The 22,945-nt window shown below is 57.6% G+C and overlaps 1 protein-coding gene across 4 annotated transcripts in view; it reads left to right on the top strand.

Moving 5' to 3' along the window:
- The first annotated feature begins 476 nt into the window (after positions 1–476).
- Positions 477–22,945, top strand: part of NDST1 (N-deacetylase and N-sulfotransferase 1) — a 57,118-nt gene continuing 34,649 nt past the window's right edge. Inside the window, exon 1 of one of the 4 annotated variants that reach the window (XM_037044896.1) lies at positions 477–544. The gene's annotated coding sequence lies outside the window, so the exon portion shown is untranslated. Of the gene's footprint in view, positions 545–837; positions 981–1,714; positions 1,911–19,777; positions 19,838–22,945 lie in introns of those variants that run through there. The other 3 variants (XM_037044898.1, XM_037044897.1, XM_037044895.1) reach the window with 3 other exon arrangements.

Below are 22,945 nucleotides of genomic sequence, written 5' to 3'. Positions count from 1 at the left end.
ACCTGGGAGGCCCCGAGGGCCTGGCCAGGGCTCTCCCGGGGCCTGGGGAGGCGCCGTGGGCGCGGGTCTTTGTTTCCGTGGTTCTCTCTGAAGCCTCTCTGGCCCCCAAGCGCTGTTCCCTCTTTGACCCCGAATAACTTGTTGGTTTCCCTCGGGGGCTTTGTTTCTTCGGGGTCACCACCTCCGGGACGCCCGGCAGCGGCTCCCAGCCTTCAAGGTCCCGTATCTGACACCCCTTCCCGCCCCCGCCCCCGCCCCCTACCCGCTCTGAGACAGGGGTCAAAGGCAGCCCGTGTCACGTGGTCGCCGAGCAGCACCGAATCGGCCGGGAGAGCCGAGGGAGAATTCGGGTGGAAGCCGAGAAATCCAGCCCCGATAGCAGCGTGGGGTCCCGCCCCGGCCCCCGCCCCGGGGCTCTCGCCGCACGCCCGCCGGCAGCCGGGGCCTCTCGAGCCGATCTCCGGCCCGCACCCACGCCCCATCACGGGATCGAGCCCCGCTCCCACGGCCGCGATCGGGGAGGTAGGCGCCGGGACCGGCGCGGGTACGGGGACTTGGGTTAGGGGGGTTCCCCCGAGCGCGGGCTCGCCGGTCTGCTGTCCGCGGGCCCATGGGGGGCGAGGGAGCTCGCCTCAACTTCCAGGCTGAAGGGAGACCCCCACCTCGCCGCGGCGGGAGGAGGGGAAGGCTGCAGGCTGCCCCGGCGCTGCCGGGGGCCGGGACTGGGGGCTGGGCGTCGGGAGGGTGGGGTGAGGGAGGAGAGCGAGCCGGAGGCGGGGCGGACGGCGGCGGTGGTGGCGGCGGCGGCGGCGGCGGCGGCGGCCGCGCGGGGCGGGGGTGGGAGCGGCAGGAGGCGTCCTGGAAAGGGTTAACCTCCGCCTCGGCCAGACCCTAGCGGCGCTAGCACGGCTGGTGGACCCAGGCGTCCTGCGGCTCGCCCAGAGCGCCCCCTTCCCCGGGTAGCGCCCCAGCTGTGGCAGGTAAGAGGCTCAGAGGGCCGGGACCCGGCGGTCCCGGGTCCCTGAAACGGCGGGGCCGAGCCCGGCGTGCAGGCCGCGCGGGGCCCCAGCGGCCGCCGGCGCAAGTTTGGTGCGGGCGGGCGCCGGGCGGGCCCCGCGCTGGGGGTGGGAGGACAAAGGGGTGGGGGACCGCGTGGGGGCCGGGGGCAGGCCGGGGTGCGCTCGAGGGCAACGCGGCAGCTGTAGGTCACGGATAATGTCACTCACGAGGAATGCCCCCTCCCCCTTCCCTACTCCCAAACAGGGGAAACTTTTGTCTGGCGAGGGAGGGGGTTAGAGGCCAGTCCTGGCTTCGGGAAGGGTAAGGCAGCAGGACCGGTTTTCTCCGGGCTGTGAGCGGCCTAGTCCATAGCTCTTCTCTTCCCTTAGGTTCTCCGGAGCAAAGAGTCCCGGATTTGAAAAGCAGTCCCGCTGCTCTTTAACACCCTGGGACCGGGTGAAGAGGGGGCACCCGTGGACGGTGTAGGCTCTCGACAGGCTGGGAATCTGGGGACTGGGTTCCTGGCTCTTTCCCAGATTAGAACCCCTGGGTCAGCTAGGAGCTACGCCAGGGCCAGGGGGTAGAGAGCCCTAACCCCAGTCACGCCCCATTGCTATTACCACGCCCCCACACAACTCCCCCCCCCCAAAAGCATTCGGAATGGTCTGGGGCAGAACTAGCCCCTGGTCTGAGGTTTGGAATGACCTGGGTGTCTGTTACTTCCCAGCTGTGTGACCTTGGTGCCTTACCTTCTCCTAGCCTCAATTTCCTCGCCTGTGAAATGGGCAGAATAGAGCATCTGCCAGAATAAGGATGAAGTGAGCACCTTTGGGACCTCAGTCAGCAGTGGCATGCTTACATTCAGCAAGTATTGAATGTCTGTTTCCCGTGGGCCAGGCATTAGGCTAATTGTATGTGTTCTTATTTCTTTCTTTGATGTTACTATTAACCACATTTTACAGAGGGGAAACCGAGGCACAGAACAGCAAAGGTCCACAGGTGGGAAGTGGCAGGGCTTGGTTTCCACTCCCCTCCCCCAGCCTGAGTCTCAGCTGACAGGGTTCCATAAGGTCCTGCTGTGACCCAGCTCAGAGTTTCATTTCAGTTGAAATTATGAGGACACCTGCCCCCTCTTCCCGAGGCCCATACCCCCAAGTGATGCTCCAAGGCTGGTGCTGCTGTGGGTGAGGTCTTGTGCCCTGGCTCTTATTGTGGGCAGCTGGAGCAGGAGGGGAAGGCAGTTGGAGCCCCGGCCTGCAGCTCTGTGATGGTCCAATTTCTGTCACTGGCTGAATCTTTGGCAGGAATGCTCTCCCAGTTTGGGTGGTACAGGGAGGAGCCCGTCTCCTGGCTTTTGGCTGGGGACAGCTGGTGGCTTTGTCAACAGACCTCTCCCCAGCACCCAGGGGAGAGCAGTGCCTTTCATCTCCATTAGACTGAGTCACTTTCAGATTAGCAGGGGCCAGAGGTAGGGCCCAGAATCAAAGCCCTTGGGGTGATGAGAGATCTGAGGCCTCGGGATTGATATCTTAGTGTCTGTCCTCTTGTGTGACTCATCATCAGAGACCTCAGTGCTAAGCTTATGGGCTGCTCTAGGTGCCCAAGCCCCAGAGGGCCTTGAGAATAGTTAGGGGGAGGGGACTTTGAGCCACCGTCAGACTGCAGAATCCTAACAGAAAATGCATGTGTGCATGGGTGTCGGAGCCCAGGGCGCACTGTGGGTGCTCACGAAATACCCTGTGAGTGACCTGGTGGGCTAGGGCAGACTCCCACTGGCTTCAGTCCCGATGTCGGGGGCACCATCTCATGGGGCTTTGAGTGATTTCATAAAAAATGGAAAGCAAATTGTTAGTTGGTAAATGACATTTTAGAACAACGGAGGGTGGCAGGTAATGAAGGAGGTTCTTGGGAGATGAAGTTGGTGCACTGCTGTTGAAATAGCTCTGAGGGCTGTTCCTGCACTACACCTTGGACTTTCAGGGTCTGTAGGCTTTTCCTTGGCCTTGGGAATAGGGGCCCTTCTGGGTGCACAGTTTACTTTCAGCTATGGGAAACCCATGGAAATTCTACTACCAGCTGGACTTTTAGGGGACTCAGAAATGCAGGGAAATGAGTGGAGGGGCCGGGAGGCCTAAAAGAGTCCTGTGCAGTGGGGGTGACTGTTGGCGCATGGTCAGACTCTCTTTGTTGTGCTCAGGGCAGGGGGAGAGGCCTCTTGGAGAATCAACAGGTGAAGGAAGGGAGGTGGCCAGCAAAGCAAGAAAAGATGGAAAGTTAGGCTCCTGTGAACAAGGGGGCACACAAGGAACAGTTTTGCAATCGCAAGTTGAAGATGTGGTCACAAATGTAAAATCATAGGCTGGGGTTTTCCTAAGAGCCAGCCAACACACTCTGCATCTGAGAAACTTAGAAACAGACTCCAGTCTCCCTCCACCCTGCACGGGGGCCAGTGTGACCTGTCTTCCATGCACTTTGGGACCAAAGCCAGGCCTGAAAGTCCCCAGAGAAAGGGCAGATTTCTGCTGGGCTAGAATTTGCTTTGGAGTATGGCTTGAGATATGTGGGCTGTTTAGAAGATTTGGACATTCTTTACTTGAAGTGGAACATTAGGGTGATTTGTTAAATATGTATGGAAAATGTCTGTGGACAGGGGTGACAGAGACGGGAAGTGAGCTGAAGGTGCTGCTGGGTTCTGACTGGAGAGGCTGCTGATCTGAGGGGGGAGGGAAGGCAAGAAGGATCAAGTGATGGCGGACGTGATCAGTGATGGAGGAGAGGGGAGGGTTCCTCGGGGCCCTTACTGTCCGCAGGGCTTCCTGGGGGAGGAAGTTTTGGTGAGGCTGCAGACGGATGATCGGGGCAGTGGGCGATGCGATTGGTGTGGGCAGCTTGTGGGCAGATTGCTGTATCTGCTCTGGAGTTTGGATTTTGTCCTGCGCTGGTGGGGAGGACAGAGGGTTGTAAGCAGCTCGTTGAGTCGATGCCTGGTACTGTGCCTTGTGCCAGGCTTCTCACAGACGCTCCATTGAAATCTCACAATGTCCCTGCAAAGGAGCGGCTGCTGCTGGTAACCCCCACCCCTGCCCTGTTTTCAGATGGGGAGCTGGAGGCTCAGAGGGATCGAGTCACTTACAGAGCTATATTTGAACGCTGGCCTGAACTGTTTCTGCCCAGGTCATTTGGCCAAAAATGATGGCAAGACTGGCTGGGTTGCAACCAGTCCAGAGATGACGCCAATCATGGTCCAGCAGTGAGCTGACCAAAGTCTGACTCAGGCCGTGGGCCTGAAAGGGAAGGAGGAGGGGCTGCCGGACTTTGTAGGTGCCTTGGGGACTGGAGCCATCACAGGTGGTCTAAGGTTTGGGCAAGGACACTTCAGTGACAGTGTCACAGCTTTCAAGTTCCTGGAGGGCTCTTTACAGGCAGAGGGCATAATCTTATCCCGTGTGGCTCCTGTGGGCACAGACAGCACCAAGGTGACAGGGGAGTTAACAGGAATAAGCTCCTCAGTTAGGAGGCGAGGTCCCTGTCACTAAAGGTATGCAAACGGGCTAGAGAGTTGGAGAGGGTACAGGAAGCATGTACAAGGAGGCTCAGGCCTGGGTGACCTCTTTCAGTTCCATTTTACTGTAGAATCTCAACATTGAGGGTGGTGGTTGGCCCACATCCATCCTGTGTTTCTCATAGCTTTTCAGAACTGCCCCTTCTCACACCGCAGGAAGTTCCCCACAGATGCTCCACCTGGGAGGGCCCTTGCCCCATGGAACAGATGCAGCCCAGCTGACCTACTAGGGGCCTCTTGGGAACTGTGGTCAGCTGCCAGAGCCTGTGCTGCCAGGACTGTGGTTTCACAGAGGCCTGGAACCTTTATCCTCCATTCCCCAGTCTGTGAAATGGGTTCAGTTTCTCTTCCCCCAAATATGAGGAAAAGGCTGAATCATGAATCAGGCTGAATGGGTAGGGGTTGGAGGAAAGGCCTGGTGGGTTTGAAGGTAAGGAGTGGGAGGGGTGGGGCATTGGGTTGGCTTACTCTGCTCCTTCTTTGAATAGAGGTTTAAGGAGGTTTGGAGCTTGGTGGAAGGGGTGGACATGGATGTCGTGGACCATGTGGCCTCAGGGCTAGAGCCAGTCTGTCACCAAAGGAGTCACACCAGGGGTGCAACTCTTTTCTAAATGGAGGGGAGTTTGTGTTAAGGGGCTTCCTGGCCACTTTCATTCCTATCTGTTTTGTTTTTTGATACAGATTGGAGTTACCAAATCTTATTTTTTAAAGATTTTATTTATTTCTCTTTAGAGAGGAAGGGAAGGAGAGAAGGAGAGAAATATCAATGTATGATTGCTTCTCGTGCATCCCCTGCTGGGAACTGGCCCCTGCGGGGAACTTGCCTGCAACCCAGGCATGTGCCCTGACTGGGAATCAAACCGCGATCGTGTGGTTTGCAGGCCCGTGCTCAATCCACTGAGCTACACCAGCCAGGGCTGGAGTTACCAAATCTTAAAATATGTATCATAAATGAACACTTACTTATGTGAAGGTGAGGTCCAGGAGGTCGGCCATGTGACCGCAGCGCCCCCATCTCTCAACCCACTCAGCCCTCAAGCTGAGCCAGCCTCTTCTCCCTCCCTGCGTGCACCCCTTCCCTTCCTGCCTCCATGTGTCTGCTGCTGGAGAGTTTGCTGCACTCCAGTCACTTCCCTTCACCCCGCCAAAGCCTCCCCCACCAGTGCCCAGCTCCGGTGTCACCCCTACTTACACTCATTCCTTTTTTCGCAGTCAGTCATCCCTAATCCCGTAGAGCTGGTTCTGCCTGATCCCTGCTTTGTGGCCTAGGGCCTGCTCTTCAGCCCTCTCCTGGGCCCTTCGCACCCCCAGCTTTGGTTTGGGGTCTTCACGAACATGCCTCGTCTTTCCTGGACTTGGTGCTGTGGGAGCAGGGGCTGCATGTGGCCCATTTCTGCACTGGTGGGGGCGGGCAGCATTGAAGAGTGAACGCAGAAGTCCTGGGTTCAAACCCCAGCACTGCCGGCATTGACTGTGGGATCCAGTGCAATTACCTGCTGTCTCTGGGCATCAGTGTTCTCAGCTGCAGGAGGGGCCAAGGAACCCTGTTCCACTAGGGCAGTCGAGCAGATCAGAGTAAGAGCCCAGCAAGCAGGAGCCCTTCAGCGATGACTGGTTGTTAGTATTACTGTTTGTTTGCATCTAGGAAATGGTCTGTCCTTTCGGAGATCGGGGGGAAGACTCCTGGGAGTCTGGGTTCCTGAACTTTCTGTCTCATGGCCCCAGAGGGCTTGTTCAAGTGCCAAATGGGGGCCGGAGAGATGGGGTGTGGGAGCGGCTGGTCTTATCCAGGAAGCCTGGTGGATTCCTCTTTTTGTCACACCTGTTTTTCCTCTTCTCCCCTTTTATTAAGGTTAAGTGCTCAAGTTCTGTAAGCCCACACTGGAGGCCATGTTGAAGGGTATCTAAAACTCATGCCACATCAGGTGGTTTGGCTGGCAGGCCCTGGGGCTGCCCCCAAGACCTAGGGACATGAGGCATAAAACTGTGTGTGCTAGGGGGTGGAGCCACCAGAGGGCGCTGGCCCAACCTCTCTGTGTCTTGGGATAGGGGAGAGGATGGTGGCAGGGAGAGGTGACCTGGGCCAGCTCTTGGAGCAGGTGGCTAGGACACAGACAGAGCAGAGGCTGGGAACTAGGCTCTGGAGCCAGACAGTGTGGGTTCAAATCCCTGCCGGGCCACTTCCTACTGAGGGGGCCTGAGGCAAGCCGTGGAGTTCCTTCATCTGTACAAAAGGAACCGTAAGTTGCCCCCACCTCCCAGTGTTTAGAATGGTATTGCTGGAAGGTGCTTAACTACAAGCTTGGTCCATGTAAGTTACAGTGATTGTTTTAGTTGATGATGTGATTGATTAGGGAGCTCACCTCACCCTCCTCCCAACAGCAGTAGGAGATAGGCACTCTGCCATTCCTGTTTAGCAGACGTGGCAGCTAAGGCTTAGCAAAGTGCATAGCTCAGCCTGGAGAGGGTCAGGCTCGGGGGATCACCGTCGGGGTCTGCTGGTTTCTGAGGGGCTGCTGTGGCCAGGTGGAGCACCAGAAATGAGGAAACGTAAATAATCAGAGCTAGCCAAGGGGGCGGGGTTGTGTCTGGAGGTTCGGAGCAGAATCCTGGCACTCACGTGGCTGAGAGGTGGTGAGGGTTCTGGCCTGGTTCAGGCTCGAGGTCCGGCCCCACGAGGCCGGGTGTGGATTCTCATCGGCCCCAGGCGGCCGAGGACTGGCCTGTCTGGGCAGATCCAGGGTGGCGGTCGGGGAAGGTTTGCTGCAGTCATCGTGCAGCGGCCGCCACCTCTGGTTTACCTGGCCTGCCCAGGCAGAGGCCAGGGGAGGAGACCCGAGTGTCGTCACGGTCGCAGGCCGGTGCCTGCTGCACCCTCTGCCCAGACTCCCTGCCTCCTCCCGCTGTCTTGGGAGTGCCAGCATCACCTCTTCGAGCGCTCTCCCCAATTCACCTGCCGGGCAAGTTCATGGCTCTCGAAGTTGGTCTCTGGACCAGCAACACCACTATCACCCGGAAACTTGTTAGAAATGCAAATTGTCTAGCCCCACCCTAGGCCTGCCGACTGAGAAAAGGTGGGGGGCTGGGGGAGGTGGGAGAGATGGGAGAAAGACAGGGGACCAGCAGTCTGTCTTAAGAAGCCCTCCAGGTAATTCCGATGCATGCTCACGTTCGAGAAACCCTGGTTGGGTAATTTTTTAAAACACTGATGCTCTTCTTCTCAAGCTGCCAGTGTGTTCAGACACCAGCGAGTGTGGGGAACTCAGAGGAAAGCCTGGTCTCTCTCTACCCTGCCTTCAAGGGGCCACCATTTTGTAACGGCTTTCAAACCTCAGCAGTAGATCTTGTGGTGCAGTGATGGGGTTCACAGAACCCCGACGGGACTGCAGGAGACATTGCCAGGGCCACTTGAGAGAGGCAGGATGGGGGGATTTGAGGGGGGGGGGCGATTTGTGGGTGGTGAGGATGGATGCCAGGAACAAGCTGGCTATGTTCTGGGACTGGGGCCAGAGCTGGGGTTGGGCAGAGAACGTGGGTCCTGCTTAGAGATGGGTGTGTGTCGGGGCAGGGTTGCGAGCATGCGTGGGTGAGTGCCGCAGCCAGATGTGGCCCGAGAGGGGTCAGGGACCGTAGCTGTCACCAGTCTGGTGGTTTTAAGCATCTCAGTAATTTTAATGATGATTGTATAATTGCCTCTCACATTTCCTGGGAGCTTATCAATGCTCGTTAGGCACTTTTCTGTAATCGTATCTGCAGTAATCCCCGGGGTAATCCTATAAATTAGGCGCTGCTGTTGTCCCCATTTGTAGGTGAAAATACTGAAGCCGGTAGCCCTGAGGTGGTAGGTGCAGGGATTCCGTAGAATTCTGTAATGGTGCTTAGGAGCGTGATCTCGCTGGGGAAAGGGCAGTGGGGGGTGGTCCTGGACTGTTGGTGTGGCAGGCACAACTGAGATTGGTTTGCTAAAGACACCAGGATACGTGGGCTATCAGATGAGTGAGTCTGGCTGGGGTGTGTGTGAGGGGATTGTGTTGGAGACATTAGGTCTCCAGCCTCCAAACTGGGGCCTCCACTGCAGACACCGTCACTCTTCCTGTTCCAGGGATGGGCCATGCGTGGCCTGGAGGACTCAATGCTGAGTTCCAGGTCCCATGGTGAGGGCAAGGGGTGTGAAGCTGGAGAAAGAAACTCGGGTCTTCTCTGGTTCTAGCAGGAGCAGGGTGGGGTCAAGGTCAGAGCCCACTGTCTACCCTGCTGTTCTTTTCTGTCTCAGTATCCCAAGGCACCACCCAGGAGGCCAAGGGCTTTCTCAATACACTGTTCCCCTTCATTTCTCAGTGGGAAACTGAGGCCCAGGGGAGGCAAGGACTCTCCCACACAGGCCCACACATGGCGTCACGATTGGGACCACAGCCCAGAGCCATCTCTGTTCTGACCAGGAGTGGGTTTGTTTCCCAAAAACTGTCCCTGCCTGCTCCCCGCCCCCTGCTCCAGATCTTCGCCAGGCTGGGTAGCCGGAGCCCGCAGGGTGGCCCAGAGCAGTGCTGCGGGCAGAGATGGGTGTGTGCCGGGGAAGCTGCCAAGGGGGTTGGGGCGGCTTCCAAGAGGAAGAGTGCTGCGAAGCCTGAACCCAGACGGAAACCAAATGTATTTTCTTGGTCCTCAGAGGATATTGGAACAATGGAAGTAGGAAGGGGGAAGTTGGACTATAAAAAGGGCTTCTTGATATCCTATAAAAAAAAGAGTCTTTAAGTTTGACTTTTGTTTCTCTGGAGGATGTTTATGAAACTTCCTGAAGCAGGATTCCAGGGCCCCGTGAAGTTTGTCAGGAGCTTTTGTTTCTAGACTTAGGGCTTTGGGTGGGGGAAGGACTTAGGGTCGTCTCCCCATTTTACAGGTGGTGGAACTGAGGCTCTCGGAGGAGGGAGGAGCTTGAGGTCAAACAGTGAGGCTGTGGAAGACTTCGGATGAGAAGAGCCTGGGTCTTGTGGTGTCTTGGAAGAGGCCGTTTTCTTGACTTACCTCTCCTAGGACCCTGGTGGGAGGCCAGGCGCAGGGGCTGTGGGGGTCCCTTTGAAAACACTTGGAGCCACTCGGTTCGCGGCGAGGACAGGCCCGGTCTGCAGTGAGGTGGACCCACTGGGCGGTGACTTGCATGGCGGGAGGAGGAGGATGGGAGGGTTTGCGTGGTGATGCCACCCCTGTCCAGATGCCAGGGCCCAGCTGTGCACCGTCTGCCCAGCAGCTGGGAGCTGGGAGTCACACCCAGTGGGTGCAAAGGCAGGGGCTGTTGTGTGTCGTGATTCATTCTGCTCTCCCAGCCCTGAGGGATGACTAGGCCTTCAGCCCCAATTCATGCCCACACCTGTGGACCTAAGCGGCTGTGTGTTTGGGCTCCAAGTTGACAGATATGAAGGGTCCAGCGGGCTTCGGGGAGTCCCTTCCCTCTGCCACCTCCAATGTCTTGATCCTGTGTATCCTGTGACCTTGACCCCTTCATTCTCACCAATGCAAGGATCTGTGAGCCCACGAGACCACAGGTCACATTTGGAAGGCATATCTGTGCGGAGAGCCTGTAGGTTTTATCAGGTTGTGAGAGGACCTGGCCTCCCTCGAAGTGCGGGCAGGAGAGTGGGCGCCGCATGTCTGCACAGCAGGCTCGAGAGAAGGGGCGGTGCAGTTCTGGTGGAAAGCAGCCCCGCAGCAGTGAGGCGGGCGGTGGTTCAGAGTGAGGCCACTGTTGGGTTCCAGCCCGCACCTTCCCTTGAGAGCTGCGTGATCTCGGGTGAGTTACTGTGTCTGTATTTCAGTTTCCCTATCTGTAAAATGGGAGTAATAAGAAGAGTTAGGATATGATGGACTTAAATAAGATAATACACAAAAATGACTTATCCTGGTGCCTGCTACAATAATCACTGGGTAAAAGTTTGCTATTATTTTTTGTTCCAGCTCTTTGCTTATTTGCTGTGTGTTCCTTTAAGTGCTTTATCCTGGGGGTCTTTGTCTCCATCTCCAGCCCTGCACTCTGTGCTAGGCTTTCCAGGAGCTGCAGGGCAAAGCTGGAGCGTGGGGTGGACACCAGGGGAGGGGGCCCACCCTCTGCATTTTGAGATTCCCCAGTCCAGGCCCCCCTGGTACCTTGAACGTGGCTTCGTCCTAAGGCAGGGTTATGTAATCAGCTGGGTCTGGCCGGGCAGGATATCATTCTCAACCTCATTTTGTCCCTATTGTCTCTTCCTCTCCTTTCCCCATCCTCCGCACCCCCCCCCCACCATTGGAGCTATTGCATTAGCTGACCTGTTCTTCAGGCTCCAGGGATGAAATTGAACCAGTGCTATTCTGCCACCCATTGATTTAGTTTGAAGGTTTACTGGGCAGGTGGCCCTTCCTCCTGCCACCTGGGGACAGACAGAGCTGGTGCCTTTGTGCCTGCTTTGGGAAGGGAGACAGGGACTCCTTTATAGGGGAAAGGCAGGCGGTAGGCTGGGGGGCCCTTGACCCGTGGTCCCTGTGGCTCCAGCGGGTCTGCTCACCCTCCCCATGACTTCCTTCCTAGGTGTGCCCTCCCCACCCTTGCAGCCCGGCATCGATGCCTCTTCGCCCAGGAAGCCTTCCCTGGTATCTCAACTGCAGGCACATTGGCCTCTCCTTGAGCTCCACGGCGTGTCCTCTGTCCCTTTTAAGAAAACACAGGCCATAAGCTGGCAGGCCACGTCCACCCCGCAGGCAGATTTGCTGGGCCCATGCCAAAAATTGAACTAGTTGCCAAAGGAGATTTTACATAAAAATCTCAACTTCTGGCCTTACTTCAGGAACGGGAAGATCAGAAAATTTTCAACCTCCATGCTGCCATGGCCACTACTGGAAGGAGAGGGGGCACATGCGCTCCATTCTGCCCCAGCGCCACCGTCCATGTCACACACTTGCATGATCCTCCCAGCCCTCTGGGCTTCTGAATTTGCAACCCGTCCTGATGGCACGGGCTGTTTTCTCTCCCGTGTCGCCGGGTGGTGCCTCTCTGTCTGCTCTGTGGGCTTGTTGAGGGTCCCGTGTCCCTCGGAGCACTGTGCTTGGGCTCAGGGCAGTGTACACGGCAGGAGCATACTAAGTGCTTCCTTTCTGAGCCCAGGCATGGCAGTGGTGCTCCCGCCATATGCGAAGGTCCTGTTTAATAGAGGCCCTGGGTCCACTTGCCCTGTGGCCCCGGAATCCTCTCCCATATAAGCTGTGGCTGTTTAGCCACTGCCCTGGACAGCTTCTTAAGCTGCGGATAAAGAGTCACTGGAGGGGCTGTGGTGTCACCGAGGAGAGGAGCTTTGAACCCACCACTGTCCCCATGGTTCACTCTCCTGGAGGGCTTGGGGGCGTCTGGGGGGAAGGGAGGCTGGGATCAGCAGTGTTCAGAGGGTATCGGTGCCAGACCTGCATCCTGAGGGGACAGGGGGCTGGGGCGGTGGGATCATTTCAGGTGTTTTACCTGACCGGGCTTCCCCTCCTTTGGGCCTTTCTCTGTTTCATTCTCCTGGATTTGCACTTGATCCATCATCTCGAGTATCCAGCTGTCTGTCCAGCTGAGGTTTATTTCTCTCTTTTAATTGAAATCTCAGACACCTCCTGAGGCCAGCTGAGATGTCTTGACCTGGAAGTCTTAGCTCTGAGGTCATATGGCTCTGGGTACTCGAAAAACCTGGAAGCTTGTAAGAACTGTGCAGTTTCTATCCTGTCTGTGAGGTGACAGCCTCCCCCACTCTGGAAGACTCAGACAGGAGACACACTTTGGGGACCCTGTCTAGCTCGTGGAGCCCAGGGCTGGTAGGAAGGACCCTGGGTGACAGTTGTGCTATGTGGGAGCAATGTGCCCCTCCTCCCCTCAGGGCTTCTCTTTTGTCCCCTGTGTACCAGCTCTCCGGGCTCCTCCCAGGGGTCAGGGCTGAAAGTGCCCTGTGAGCCATGAAAGAGGGGATGGGGATGGGCACCAGTGTTGGGCGGAGGGAGGACCCCAACCCCTGGCCTCACCTTAACAGGCCCAGAGGAGTTTCACGTTCTTCGGGCAACAGCTCGGGAGAGGAGGGCCCTGATGCTGGTGGAGAAGGCAGGCTGGGAGCCCCAGTGAGAGTGGGCAGGGGCTGTGCCCCTGGTGGAAGGGCCTGAGCCCAGGGTGAGTGAAGGAGTGGCCTGGACAGCCCCACCACTTGGCCACAGGCTGAGGGGCACCCTGTATGTGGTCTTGTGGGAGGTGGGCTGAGGCTTCCAGGGCAGACCTGGACATACCATGCCCAGGTGGGTAGACTGAGGACTACAGAGGGGGGACCCTCTGAGTGTCCTGTGAGCATGTGGAAAGTTGGGCCTAGACTCTAGTCTCTGACTCCCAGGCAAGGCCTTGCTCCTCTGTTCCCACCTCCCTCTGCAGGGCCACTGCCTGCTCATTCAGCTGGGACAGGTGTCTGCTTTGAGGCCAGAGCTGTCTCTGGTGACTTCCAGGCCTAGGCCTGGAAAAGTGAAACCAGATTGTCACAGCCACCCCAGAGGCATGAAACCAGTGGGGGGTGCAAATGACCCTTCAAACATCCTCTATCCCATTTTTTTTGGTTTTGTTTCTCCTTAAACTGTCGCCTGTGGGCCTGTGCCCATTTCCGCCTGGCACTGGGCTCCACGCTCTTTATTCTGAGAACAAAGCCTCCTTCTGATGTTCCTTCTGCTGACAACAGGAAAAGGGCAGGCGTGGCACTGGGCCTCCCTCCTCTGCCTCCTCTTGCTGGGAGCATGGGACAGCCTTTGTAGATGCTGGACCCTGTCAGCTCCAGGGGGCTGGGAGGGAGGGCGGCGGCAGCCTGGTTCACATTCCTGCTGGTGACTGGAGCCGCCCGGTGGGCCCAGCTCTCAGACTCAGAAGTTCTCCTTCAGTGGCCAAAAGGATGGCTAGCGGCGTTGGCCAAGGACCAATGTAATTGTCCTGTTTTGGTCCAAGCACCCAGTTGTCCCAAGACACTTTGATGGGGCACTGTTGACCTGACAGCCCTCTGGGTTTCAGCTGGCACAGGTTGGGTATGGAATTGGCCTCCAAGTGACCCCGGTCTTCTAGGGGGCCACAGAAACTGAAAGACGTGTTCACATGGGCAAGGCAGCGGTCCCTCATTCAACAGTTCTTTTTAAGTAAGCATCTACTTTGTTCCAGGCTTTTTTATAGGCACTGGAACACAGCCATGAACAAAACAGACCAAGACTTGGGGCTGACATAGCGGTGGGATAGACTCGACAAACTAGCACATGCCAGCCCTGCCTGCACTGGCTGTTAGTCAGGTAGTGAGGAGTGCCTGAAAGAAAGATAAAGCTGGGTTGGGGGCCAGAACGTGTGACTTCAGGGAGTGGCTCTGCTGTGTCAGGTGGTCATGGAAAGTCTCTGGTGCAGGGAGAGTAGTTGCCAGGAAGGGGCAGGGCATGGTTTATCCAGGGAAGAGCCTTCCAGGCAGAGGGAACAGCATTGCCAAGACTGAGGCAGGAGGGTGTGAGTTGTGCTGGAGGGATAGTGGAGAGGCCAGGGCAGGAAGAACAAGAGCCGTCCTGGTGGGAGGTGGAGCCCAGCGGAGTGTGCGGGGCCTCCAAGCCCACTGAGCAGCCTTTGCTGTCCAGTCTGGGCAAAGGGGAAGCTGCGAGGGGCTGGGCTGGGGTCTGACTTGCTTGGGTGTACAGGGCTGCCACACGGCGGAGAGGCTGGAGGTGGAAGTGGGACCCCGGCTAGGAGGCTGCTGCACTCTCTCGGGCAAGGGAGGACCTCCAGGTGGACACGGTCGGGGAGGTGGCCAGGGGCCGGACTCAGGGCCGATTTTGCAGGATGAGCCAGAAGATTAGATGTGGGGTGTGAGAGGAACAGGGTGCTCATGGCAAGGTTTGTGCCCCGAGGACAGTGTTGGCATTTACCGAGAACAGAGCAGGCTACAGGACAAGCAGTTTCGGGGAGAAGAATGGAGATTTCAGGTCAGGGGTGTTGAATTGGCACGGACCCTGGGGTGGGGGGCTGGTGCTGGGCCTCCAGGGTCTGGTTACTGAAGGGGCGGTTTTCTCAGGGCATGAGAGTGCTCTGTGGAACCTCTCTGGGCGCTGAGGTTCTGGTCTGTAAGAGCGAAGATCTCCCGGGCCCTTCCTGGTCTTTTTTCTCTTTGCAAACCTCCTTCTGGACAGAGGAGCAAGGCAGATTCTGTGGACTAATTGTTACGGAGTTGGTCTGGGCATGTGTCTTGTGTGGGAGTTTCTCCGGGGCTGGGAGTGCTGGGAGTGCTGGGGAGCCCCGGGAGGGGAGGCTGGAGGCCATAGGCCTGGCCCTGACTGCTACCAGCACAGAGGGCCTTTTCTCTGAGCCCTGGTTTCCCCTCCTGTGCATAGAGCCATTGAGCTGGCCCCAGGCTTCTGAGTGTGGCCTGGAGCACTCGAGGAGGCCACAGGGCACAAGGGTTAAGGACCTGGACTTGCAGTCCAGGCATGGGTGTGAATCCTTTCTTTGCCAGGGACATAAGTCCTTGGCTGTAAGGCTCCAGTCCAGGGACACAGCCTCCCTGAGCCTCAGCGTTCCCATCTGTAAGCAGTGCCCGTGGCACAGACTCGCTGTGAGGGTTAAGTGAGAAGGTGTGCACACAGCACTTAGCGAAGGCCCTGGCACACGCCTCGCCCGCTCAGCAGGCTGTTGGCAGCGCTGACCTGTGGAGTTGGTCAGGTTAAGGGGGTTTTGCCTGGTAGGTGGTGGCAGCCATTGAAGGTTATTGAGTAGGAACATGTTGTACGTGTGGTTTGAGGGGGCAGCTGTAAGTGTAGAGATTTGTGCTGAGCCCCTTCCACCTGCCAGAGTGAGAACTGAGGGGCTGGCCCTGATGGACTCTCCTGCCCTCCCCGACCTGAGGGGTGTCACTGACTTGGCATGGGCAGCCTCTGCCTTGCACAGGTCCCTTGGCATGAGGGTAGTCATTTCCCCCCATGTCTCCTCCAGGACCGCTTGTCTCTACCTTCCAGGGCTGAGCTTACGGAGTATGAGTGAGGGGCATCTAGGGTCAGTTGACAGCAAGTGAACTTGAGTTGCATGTAGGGCCCCAAGTAGGGCCAGTGGTGGCAGGGCGGGCCTGGAGTGGCATTCCACTGGACACTTGGATATGGCCTTGATTCCTGATGTGGGTCCGGGTTGGGCAGTGCGTGCTGCTGTGGAGCCATGGAGAGGCTGACAACGGCGGAATGTGGCCCCCTCAGGACCCACACTTCAGTGGTGCCCAGGCATGCTGTCCCGCCCTGTGCTTTTGCAAGCCTGTTTCCCGGCAGTTGAGCCATGCCAGGATGGCCAAGGACATTTCAGAGTCCCCCAGGGCTCGCAGCCAGGCTGTCACCAAGCAGTGCTTGTTTTCCCAGGGTCCAAGGGTTTTTAGGGATGGAGGGGGCTCTGAAGATATTCCAGGGACTTTTCTCAACAGCTGGGTAAATTGAGAGAGAGCAAGGCACTTGACCAGGGTCTCGCAAGGCCACCTCCCACCTGTTACCTCCCTCTGTTCCCATGTCCCTTGTGCAGACTCCTGGCCTCCTGCCCAGATGCTTGCAACAGCCTCAGTCTTGTGGGCTCTCCAAGAGTTTTGTTTGTCCTTCCATTATCGTAACCTTGCCATCGTCTGCCAGATGCATACCCTGTTTGAGTGCGCCTGGTCTCCTGGCCCCTCTGTACCAGATAGAGCAGCACAGCACCGAGGTTCTGAGCCCAGGCCCCAGAGCCAGACTGATCTCTGCTTGAATCCCAGCTCTGCCCCTTCCTCAGTTGGTGACCTGGGGCCAATTGCTCCACATTTCTGAGCCACAGTGTTCCCATCTGAGAAATGAAAATGGTAGCAGTACTCAATTTACAAGGATGTTGTGATGGTTAAATGAGAGACTATATGAAGTGTTGGGTATAATACCTGCAGAGTGAGCTCAGCGACGGTCATTGTTGCTTTATAGAGGCCATCAATGCGGGTGACACTGAAAAATCAAGGGCGCGGAGGCGAGATAAGGCCCTGCACTGGGAGGTGGGAGATGCAGGCACCAAATTCACTCTCAAGCGCTGCCTCCCTGTGTGCTTCTTGGGAAGTCCCTCCCCCGAGGGGAATGCCGCTTCCCTCTTGTGAGAAAGGGAGAAGGGATCCCAGCTCTGTTCCTGTGAGGTGGTCATGTGATGCTAAAGCAAAGTCTGTGAAAAAGCTTTGCGTCTTTGGAATGATTTAAAAATGGCACAGCGGTGGCTGTGGTGTGCTGGTGGTGATGTGGACATGGTAGCCACAACGGCGGACAACTGGCTTGGCTGCAGGCTGACCAGCCTGCAGATGCCCAGCGCCCACGCGGGCTTCCCGTCCCCGCCTCCTCCTGGCCTCCACCAGCCTGCCTTTCACATTAGTGTCAGCATTTCGAGCTCAGTGTGGGAGTGCAAAGACCCAGTGGCGTCCTCCAAGCCCTAGTGGGTTTGGGCAATCTGTGGCTGATGCCACGGAATGCAGGGTTTAAAGCCAGATACCGAGTCGGATCTCAGCTAAGCAGTTTGCAACTGGGAGCTTGAACAAGCTGCTTGACTGCCTGAGCCTCAGTTTCCACACATGTGAGATGAGGCCCTGCTGAAGTGGAGCCAAGCAATTAGCAAAGGGCCCAGGACCCAGTTGCAGCTGTATGATGTGTTCCCAGCTGGAGCACGGTGACTTACAGATTTATGGACCATGGGGGTGGGGGTCCTTGTGCCCGTTTCTGGGGCTGATAAGCTCCCTACGGAATCACCTAGCTGAGAGTTGGGAGGGCCCTGGGAGCCAGCTGGCATTATTTCATTTTACAGGTGAGTAAAGAAGGCCCAGGAAGGAGTCACTGAGGTCGTGAGCAAGGCTGGCACTAGGTGAGGCAAGTAGGGCCCCTAGAGCTAACTTGAAGGCGTGTTTGCTCCGAGGTGGCGCTCACTCCCAGTGCTGGAGCCCAGCAGCACCTGAGAGAGCCCCCTCCGTGATGTCTGCGCCAGCTGCCTCACTTGCCCCACCCTGGAGGTCTAGGACCGGGACTGTCCTCTCCTGACCCTGCGAACTGTTTCCTGAGCCTTGGGAGTGTGGGGACATCTGTGAGGCACCTTCTAGAGTCTCACTGAGGCCCCCTGGGCCCCATTAAAAGGAGCCTGTGATATGTGGGTCACCCGGTGCTTTTTGCCGAGTCCTGCTCACTCTCTGGCTGTCTGTGCTCTAGAGAGAGTGGGCCCTCCCGCCCGCCTTCCGCTCCCTCCCTGCCAGCCACACCCTGTGCGTGTTGAGGTGTTGAGGTGTTAAGGTGTTGAGGTGTTGAGCCCCTCACCGTGGACCTGTGTTGACAGTGGGCTCTTGTCTCCGAGACAAGCCCCAGCAAGCCTGCAGGGACAAGGCCACTTTCATGTGGGCCTTGACTCTCAGCAAGCCCCCATGTTATGCCCACCAGGACTCCAGCAGATTAGGGGCTTCTGCAGCTCCAAGTGCCTCAAAGCTTTCCCTCCCTCCTCATCACCCGCAGTGTACCTGGCCTCCCTCTGTTCTGGCCGCAGGGCCTGGAGCCTCTCAGATCCCCAAGGCTTTCACGTCTTCTGGGCAGACTGGTCTCCATGTGACCACCTGGGCCAGTCTGCCCATCACCTCTACCAGGCCAGTGCTGGCTGGGCCTCAGGTGACTTGGTCAGAGGTGGCCAAGACTGCTAATTCCTGCAGGGGTGCCTGGGATTCCCCTGGGGCTGGTGGGATCCTGGGACACCCTCACAGTGTGACCCAAGGGGTCCTACGACAGCCTGCCCCATCTGCCTCACCTGGCCCCAGGCGTCCAAGCACACCATCTTTTTTTTCCCCAGTGGCTGCTCTTGGGGCCTGAAATTCTGTCCTTAGCAAGCTGTCTCTGCCCTCTCTGGTGTCCTCTAAAAACAGGAGTGTTGCAGGTGGGCACTCGTACCTGTTTGCTGCCGAGAAGTGAATCGGCCCAGCCGGGCCCCTTTCCAGCTGCCTGTGTGACCATGGGGGAGTTGCTCCCCCTCTCTGGGCTTCGNCGACAGCCTGCCCCATCTGCCTCACCTGGCCCCAGGCGTCCAAGCACACCATCTTTTTTTTCCCCTGTGGCTGCTCTTGGGGCCTGAAATTCTGTCCTTAGCAAGCTGTCTCTGCCCTCTCTGGTGTCCTCTAAAAACAGGAGTGTTGCAGGTGGGCACTCGTACCTGTTTGCTGCCGAGAAGTGAATCGGCCCAGCCGGGCCCCTTTCCAGTTGCCTGTGTGACCATGGGGGAGTTGCTCCCCCTCTCTGGGCTTTGTCAGTCCCTTTTTCGGCTCTCGCACCTGACGCTCTGGCATGGTTTGCCCCCTCCACACTAGCAGTCACCCTTCTTCCCCATCTACAGGGTGGGACGATGGGAAGGGTCTGGCGGGTCAGCTGGGATGCAGCAGGGGCCAAAAGCCAACGTCATAGACGCTTGGATCACCAGCTGGCCCCCCCCCCCCCGGGGACATCAGTCTTTCTTCCTCCTTGCTGAAGGACAGGTGGGGAAACTGAGGCCTGGAGCAGAGAGGGCCTTGCTTAAGGTTACATAGGCTGTCAGGCGGAACTGCAGTCAGTTGCACTTGCTGCCAGCGAGCAGCCAGCGAGATTTTATTTACTTATTTTTAGAGAGAAGGAAAGGAGGGAGGAAGAGGGAGAGAAACGTAGATGAGAGAGAGAAACATCAATTGGTTGCTTCTTGTATTCGCCCCAGTTGGAGATCAAACCTAAAACCCAGGCATGTGCCCTGACCAGGAATCAAACCAGCAGCCTTGTGCTTTGTGGAACAATGCCCACCCAACCAACTGAGCCACACTGGTCAGGGCACCACCTTTCTTGAGGGGGACCAGAGGACTCATCAGCATAGGGTCAGGGGCATACTTTCTCATCTCCCGTGGAAGGCAGCTCTGGTGGGGCCCCTGCCTGCTGGAGGGGTCCCTGGGCTGGGGGCTGAATTGGGCTGAGGTTCAGGGGCAGGGGCTGGTGGCCTCCAAGGAGAGATATGGTAGGGGGTGGGGGGCTGGAGGCTTCTGGGGACATGGTTGGTGGCTCAGGGTGCCCTAGGCCACCTCCCTCTGTCCCTCCCTCCCTGCTAGGGAGGGGACTGGGATGACTGTGATGCCATGTGCCCTGGCTCCGGGATTAGGTGCGGCCGTGCTAAGTGAGGAGTGAGGAGCAGTTGAGGAGCTGCCGAGGAGCTGCAGCCGAGCTCAGTGAGGAGGAGAGACTTGGAGCTGAGCGGCTGCTGCTTGGAGCTCGGTGGGTCTTGTCGTTTTCTCCTTGGCTTCCCGCACCCTGACTGTGGCCTTAGTGTCCTCCTTCCTGTCCAAGCCTCCCAGGTCTGTCGGGATGTATGTGTGCACAGGGTGTGTGCGTGTGTCCATACCCACACAGGAGGGGCCCACGGTGCAGGGGTTGGGGCAGGCTGGCCCTGGAGCCTGGTGCTGGGTCCTCTCTGCCTTCAGGACCAGAGCAGGTTCTTCAATGTCCCAGCCTCTGGGGCCACACCAGGGCTGACTTGGCAGCTTCCTCGCAGAGGAGAAGGAGGTGGCTGGCGGCTGAGGAGTGAGAAGGAAGGAAGGAATCAGTTTCTCTTGCAGCTTCTCCCGAGACCTTGGCAAATCCACAAATCCACCTGAAGCCAACAGGTCCAAGAGTTCGAGATTCATCACAGGGCCATGGAGGGGCTGCAGTGGCAGGCTGCACGGCACCCAGGTGTCGCATTTGTGGCTTCAGTCCTGTCTGGACCTGGAGCACCACGGCTCCTCAAAGCTGGCCGGACCCAGAGGGTTTCTGTGTCCTTTGCTTGGAAAGTGCGGTTGCAGCCACCCCGAATCTGCGGTGCCTGTTGGGCGAGAGCCCAGGAACAGCTGTCCTTATATCCTCGAAGGGTTCTGTGACCCCAGGGGGCCGTCGGCTTCTGATCTAGCTCACACCACTCCCCCCCCCCCCCCCCCCGACCAGCTTCGTCCAAGTGAAGAAACAGAGGCGCAGAAAAGGCAGGGGCAGAGTCCGCAGGCATACAGGGAGTGGGTTCAAGGCGCTGGGTTGCTGACGTGGACTTCAAGCTCATGTAAAGTTTGGCTTCCCCATCCATGAGATGGAAGCCCCCAAACACACCTGCTTCTCGGATACTCTCGTGGGGCACCTGGCGACCTGGGGTGGGTAGGTGGGAGGCCAGGGGGGCTGGGCTTAACTGGCATTCCAAGGCTCCCCTGTGGGGGGCAGACAGGGGAGGAGTTCAGGGCATGATAAGCTTGTTTTTACTTTACTGGAACCACAGGACAAATGATGTCACTGGTGGGATGTGCGTTCTAGAGTGCCAGGTGTGCTCCAGACCGGGAGGCAGGTCAGTCACCGCTGTCCTCGGTAGCAGTTAACTGAGCTCTGCCACTTCTGACCTCCGATCCGGCCTCTCTCTCCTCTTCCTTAGTAAGAGCCCCTGCTGGGGGCATGGGGTAGCCCCCTTTCTCAGGTGGGGGCCTGCCTCTCTGGGCACTTGTGGTGCCCCTTCTGCCAGCGAAGGCTTCCTTCGGGGTTAGCCTGCGTTCTGGCAGCTGGGCTGGTCACCCACAGAAAGCCTCTTTCTGGGTATGCTTTGGGTTGACGACCTGGCTCGAGAGTGGTGTGGGGTGCTGGGCAGCAGGACTGTGTAGGGGTTACAAGCAGGGGCTCTAAGTGTCCTGGCTAGGGGCTGTCCTAGCTCTACCTTTGCCCAGCTGGGTGGCCTTGAGTCAGTTGCTTGCCCTCTCTGAGCCTAGGTTTCCTCATCTGTGAAGTGCACATCTCGGTGACGCCACCTCGCAGGATGTGAGGACAGGGTGTGGGCACTCAAGGGAAAGTGCTCAGCACAGCCCAGTGTGCGGCTGGTGAGTTACGGGAGCTCAGTCCCTGCGGGCTGCTGTCAGCTGGGGAGATTATGATGTTTACAGAGAAATCGTGTTCTGGTCTTTTTGAGTGCCTCTGACCTGAGTCTAAGAAAAATAGTTAGGGGTGGATTTGAGTGTGTTGTAAGTGGATTTGGGGGTCAGGAGAAGGCAGCCCTATTCTGGGACGTGGAATGGGCTAATGAGGAGCATGCCCTATAATGGGCCTGCCCGTCTGCACTGGGAGCTTTGCGGGGACTGGAGGGGAGCCCATCCTTGGGACAGGACGGCAGCTGGCCCTGACCTGCCTGTCCCCAGTCCACCCCTCCCACAGCTGTCTTGTTTGTTTGCTCTGTAAGTCCTTTCTTCAGAGTTGGTGCAAAGGTACACGCTCAGCTCAGCCCTGTTGGAAGAAAGACAAATTCCCAACCAGCAGGTCTAAGTTCTTGAGGTTTCTTGCTGGGCATTCCCTGCCAGGAAACCCACAACGAATCCCCGCTGAGAACCTGGGAGTGAACCAGGGTTTTAGGCTTTGTTTGCTTGTGGATTGACTGATGCTTTGTGGAGCTGCTTCCAAGAACGCTCATTTAAGGTTGTTTGTAAGTTAAAACACACGGAAAATGGGTGAAAATAAAAGCAGAAAAAGCCCCATTCAGAGGGCGTGGCAAGTGGGTGGGAGGTCCTGGGCAAGCTCGGAGGACGCGCAGTTCTGAAGGATGGCAAACGCAGGTGGCTCTGTGCTGAGGGTCCCCATCACCCGCTCATTAGCTCTGAGCACTGGGGCAACTTGTGGGCCCCTCTGGGCCTCAGTTTCCTCATCTGTGAAAGGAGCTGAAAGCAGGTGATGGTGCTGTCATAAGGGCTAACCAAGAGCACACAGCACAAGTGTGTCCTGTCTAGTAAGTGATGTCCGTACTATTGAGGGATTCAGCTTAGATACACCTTGTAGCAGATTCAAACAGAGGGTAACCGACCAGGGCTCGAGGCTCTTGGGTACCTTCCATGGGTGGGAGGCCACTTTCTCCTGGGAAAGCTGCCCATGAAGTTGGGCCACCAGAGTTCCAGTCTTGAGAGCAGCTTGACGTCTGGCCGCATAAATCTGGCACCTCGTGGTGGGACACAGACCAGGAGGGCTCACATGGAGGGCTTTGGAAATCCACAGTTGGCGAGGTCCAACCTCCAAGGTTGGACCCGGGAGCGGGGTAGGCAGGGTTTTCTTGAATAAGAAAACCCTCCAAGGCAGGTGGGGGTGTGGCAGGCCTGGCTGGTGCAACCCCCGGGGGATCCTTTTTTCTCTCTGGGCCTCAGTGTCCCTGTGTGTTGCTGCAGGATGGACTGCACACTCTTTGGCCCTGGACTCTGAGCCAGACCGCCAACAATCCCTCAATGGTGGCCCTGGCCTCCAGGGGGACTGACGGGCAGCAGCTTGGCCTCAGGCCAGGCGGCACTGCAGGGCTGTGGGGGTGGGGGATACAGCGAATTCCAGCAGAGGAGGGATTTG

The sequence above is a fragment of the Sturnira hondurensis genome, unplaced genomic scaffold (assembly GCF_014824575.4).
Source record: "Sturnira hondurensis isolate 20B ecotype Veracruz unplaced genomic scaffold, ASM1482457v3 Scaffold0004152, whole genome shotgun sequence".
NCBI lineage: Eukaryota > Metazoa > Chordata > Mammalia > Chiroptera > Phyllostomidae > Sturnira > Sturnira hondurensis.
This window is presented reverse-complemented; position numbering and strand designations above follow the sequence as displayed.